The sequence below is a fragment of the Macaca nemestrina genome, chromosome X (assembly GCF_043159975.1).
Source record: "Macaca nemestrina isolate mMacNem1 chromosome X, mMacNem.hap1, whole genome shotgun sequence".
Lineage (NCBI taxonomy): Eukaryota > Metazoa > Chordata > Mammalia > Primates > Cercopithecidae > Macaca > Macaca nemestrina.
In genome coordinates this window covers 51,437,513-51,442,327 of record NC_092145.1, presented here as the reverse complement: position 1 = coordinate 51,442,327, position 4,815 = coordinate 51,437,513, and the positions used below count along the sequence as shown (strand labels likewise).

General features: G+C 42.9%; 1 protein-coding gene across 1 annotated transcript in view; it reads right to left on the bottom strand.

Annotated features, from left to right (window-relative positions):
* Nucleotides 1–3,835: 3,835 nt before the first annotated feature.
* LOC139360627 (histone H2B type F-M-like) overlaps nt 3,836–4,815 on the bottom strand; it is a 2,466-nt gene continuing 1,486 nt past the window's right edge. Inside the window, exon 4 of the mRNA XM_071088430.1 lies at nt 3,836–4,163. The gene's annotated coding sequence lies outside the window, so the exon portion shown is untranslated. The remainder of the gene's footprint in view (nt 4,164–4,815) is intronic.

Genomic DNA, 4,815 nt, shown 5'->3' with positions numbered 1-4,815 from the left:
ACTACTCAGAAGGAACCAACCCAGCTGGTGCTTTGATTTGGACTTCCAGCCTGCCAAAACGTGTACAATAAATTTCTGCTGTTTATGCTGCCAGGTTTTTGTTATTTTGTCAGAATAGCCCTAGCAAACTACTAGAGATTCTGTTGCCAAGCAGTGGCATGATGTGATAAAGAACATCCAAAAGATTGGAAGAGGCCTTGGAACTAGGTAATGCATACAGGCTGGAATCGTTTTGACGTGCATGACACAAGAAGCCTAGAGTGCCTTTAGGAAACGGCAGGGGGAAATATGAACACCAAATGCAACTGAAACGAGGGCTAAGAAAGAATTCTTTGTTGTAGAGAAAGGATCTCAGACTTAGAGAATACATATATCATGATCGCCAAAATGTGTGTTAAAGGTGCTTGTGGTGTGTTTTCAGACAGAGACTAGGAAGAGGTTATTGGAAGCATGAGAAAAGGCGATCCTAGTTTTACAGTGGCAAAGGTTTGGGCTGTATTATGTTCTGAGTGTCTTTGAGGAAAGTAGAAATTGTAAGTGATGAACTTGCACATGTAGCTGATTTCTAGTGTTGGAGCTCAGGGCACTATACTCCAAAATGAGGGGTTCAGAAGTAGTTTCAGGTGAAAAAGATTTTCTCTGACGTTCTTGGTCCTCCCGTCTCTCAGTCCCATTCAGCTGTGGGGGCTAAACAGAGAGACCAGAATCTCTCTTCCCGAAGATGGGCCTGAGAAACCAGAAGCTCTTTTTTCTAATTTTGTAATATTTTCACATTTTCATGTAAAAACTGTTCATGAAGAAATGATCTAACCTATCTTGTTTGAATGGAAGTCACAAGACTCCCATTCCAGAGAGAATCCTGCCCCGTATCTGGGAGGAATGACTGTGTGCTCAGATAGGCCAAGCAGAGTCTAGAAGGACCGGCCTTGCCAGGTTTCCCCCACTCCATCTATTAGCATGAGATCATAGCCTTTTTGTCCCATCATATTTCTACACAGCTGTCCGTACTCCTTTGAGTCCAGGCATAAAAATAGATCATTTCCCATGTATCTTCGGCTATTAACACTAAAGGCTCCTGGGGATGCACTCGAATGAGCTGGTATGCGTTATGTCCTATGGATCTGCCTTTTGTTACTTGAGTTTTCAGCGAAAGTTAGGAGGACCAGGGGGAGTCTTGGCCAATACACTGCCACCTGAGTGAAGTGTTTAGGATTTGAACTGGTTACTGTTAGATGCGTATAGTAAATGGGAGAGAAGAGGGAGAAATTAGCCAAGGAAGCACGGAGGAAAAGGGAGCCAGCATTGGATGATTCAGAAGGCACTCGAAGTATGCAGATAACTGGCCCTGGAAACAGGTGCGAGGGTGTGCCTGGAAAACCATTAGCCTAAGAGGAGAGGCATGTGTCTCACGGATCCAATCAACCATCTCCACAGAAGTTAGGAATTCAGATATGGGAGATATGGATATTCAAGGAAGATCTGTAGACAACTTCTTGTCTGATGGCCTGGACTCATGTGTATTCCATGGGAAGCCAACGATTTTTTGAGAGTTTTATACCAGAAAAACGTTGCCAGACTGGACTGAACGGGGACAAAAATGGGATGAAATGAAAGGAGGCTGTTGGAGTTCCTGGATTGTACCTGCAAGAAAGGGACTGACTGAGGTACCCAGCTGTGACCATTTCTTCATTTTCGAGACGGGGAAGTAGGACTCCAAAGTTGGATCAGAGGTTGGCGTGGCCTTCACTTCCCCCAAGAACCAGGGGCACATTACTAGGGGACTGGGACATCTCTCTCTTGGTCCCAGAAACGGAGGTCACCTCCTGAGTTCCAGGCATTTGTCCCACCTCCTCGGTTTCAGAGGGATGGGCTGAAGCAGCCCAGGCTGGAGGGAGAGCCCCCACCCCGCTGCCCAGGGCTTAGGGTGTGAAGCTGTTACCCCATTGGGCCTCAAGGACAGAGCATTGAGCCCAAGAAGAATCTCTTCCATCCTTAGAATGTAACGGAATTTGCTCCCACTAGGTTTCCACAGTGCTTAGGGTCCATGAACTTCGGTAGTTTTTCAGATTTCTTACTTTTGGTATGATAAGCCCTATCTGGTACCTGTCCCACAACTGTCTTTCAGAAGCAGATACCTTGTCTAGCTTCAGAGGTGCAGTGGTGGAGAAAATTCCCGTCTCAGCATGAGTCATACCTGGAGACTCACCAATTCCAGATATAGAAGTTTATCAAGTGAGATATTGGAGAATTGACGTTGGAGTGAGTTAAGTCTTTGGGGATATAGTGATGAAATAAATGTATTTTCTATGTGAGGACGTTAATTTGTGCTGCTGAGTGGATGCAGATGATATACTAGTATGGATGGAGTTGTGTCTCCCTAAAATTCACAGGTAGAACTCCTGGCCCCCAGTGTTTTAGAATGTGACCTTATTTATTGCATTGGGAGTTATACCTGATGTAAATGACGAGTTGATGGGTGCTGACGAGTTGATGGGTGCAGCACGCCAACATGGCACAAGTATACATATGTAACAAACCTGCACGTTATGCACATGTACCCTGGAACTTAAAGTATAATAATAATAAAAAAGAAAAGAAAAGAAAAAAAAACAAAAGAACAATTTACTCTTCTTCATATGGAACCATAACTTTTGTAATAAATTTGTAATCAAATTGTAATAAATTTTGTAACAAATTGGTAACAAAAAAAAAAAAAAAAAAGAATGTGACCTTATTTGGAGAGAGTCTCTACACAGGTCATCTGGTTACAGTGAAGTTATAAGGGTTAACTCTACGCAACAGGATTGGTCTCCTTACAAAAAGGTGACAATTGGTATCCCGAACTGTGAGATAAAAAATACGTAGTGTTTATGTCAGCCAGTCTCTGGAATATTTTTCAGCGGCCCTAGAAAACTAACAGAATACACCTCCATCAACAGCATTAAAAGCATACAACCCATCGAAGAACCAAAGAAGTACACCCATCTAATCACAGGTTTCCCCTTCAACTCCCATTGAACATCCCTGGACAACTAACTCTTCCTAGTTCAGACCAAGAAACCTGATCACACATTGGGCTGTGGCTCCTCGGCTGCCGGTGCCTCCCTGGCTGACACGGATCCGAGTGGAGCTTGTGCTGCTCCACTGGACAGCATTCCATCATCCCCATGATGCATAGAGGCCAGTCATGAAGGTTTTCTTAAACAAAAGATTCTAGCCTGAAGAAGAGCAGAATCAGACAAATCTAAACAAGTGAGATTTCATTACGAGGGAACCTAGAATAGGCATTGTTCCTTAAACTTTTTGAGGAGTAGTTTTCTCTGTGCCGGGTTTGGGTCCTTGCTTATATTTTCAAATGAACTCCAGCTTACAGGGAAGGCTGATCAAATGCTTGACTGGACTATCTTTATCCCATTCATGCTATTTTCCCTACATTGATACTTCTTATTTGTTGTTTGGGCAGTTAAGCTCTTTCCCGTAGTTTGTGTTTCCTTAAGTCACAGCATGACAGCACGACTGCTCACTAGGTTCCCCTTCCACTCAGTCACCCACAGAAATGCTGTATCAAATGTGTGAGCTTCTGCTTCCAATCTTCACATCAATCCACCCCTTTCCTCTTTCTTCCTATAATTCACCGGTGTCAGTCCCCTTGCCCCCTCACTCTTCACTCCCCACAAGCAAGTCAGATTTCATTGTTGACCCTGTTTTACTAATGGCCCTCTTTGATTTCTGAATTTACAAAGGGAAAACACATATTCCAGGGTAAAATATCCCAATGGATATGGTTTCTCAAAAGGACTTGTCTAATTACACACATATGCAAGGGTAACTTCAGAAATTTATTCGTAGGTCTTAATTCACAGAAACATTGGCACTTTACAGCAAAACAGTTAGCATAATGAGAAATAAGTCACTGAGTGAGATATGGTGTTTTGGACCAGCTACACAGCTCTGTCTCTGCAAAGAAACAGGGTTCTGCCAAGACTCTTTGGTTTGGCAAGTGTTGTTCTGGACTTGTAGGAACATTTGGCGGCACCATCCAGAGGGATTTACTTGCAACTGATTTTGTGGGGTTTTTCTTGGTCTCCTTGTGCAGTAAGCACAGCTTCAACTATTTTCATAACGTTTCTCTTCAACTATTTTCGTAACATTTTTCTAACAATCTGGAAAAACAGAAAGTAACAAATCCCAATGAGGGGACTTCTTGGTTCTACATCCTTTCTCTGTGGATCCCAAGCGGGGCTCTGGAGGTGACCTTCCCCCTTTCCCATCTGCACCACTCAGGGAAGATCTGGCTACTATCCTGTCCTGAACCCATTTCCCTCTTGACCAAGGATTCCTCTTTAAATGGTGGAATAATCTATGTGGCTATGTGTTGGGCCCTCTGGGGTGGTTCTTTCCCACTTCGGATGGGTTCAAGAAAATTTTGATTTTTGGCATTTATCCAGCTTTTGTTTCATGGTTTGACTGAGAGTGCCATCCTTTACTGGTTTTTACATATGAAGGAGAAGGGGTGTTTATGAGATGTTTCAAAGTTCACATGAAACATTTAACAAAAATGGCCATAGATTGAGTTTCAAGGCATAACATAATAAATTCCTGTGGGTTGCAGTCCCAGAGTATGTTCTCTTGTCCACATCCTTAGGGACTGGAAATCAATTGAAAAGGAAAGCAATGGGAAAGTCAGCACCTGCTCTGAAATTCAGCAATACACTTATAGAAAAAAATGCTAAAAATACCAAGACTTGGGACCCAGAAGAGAGAACAATGAATGGTAGCCTATATTAATATTAACAAGAATATTAATATGCCAAT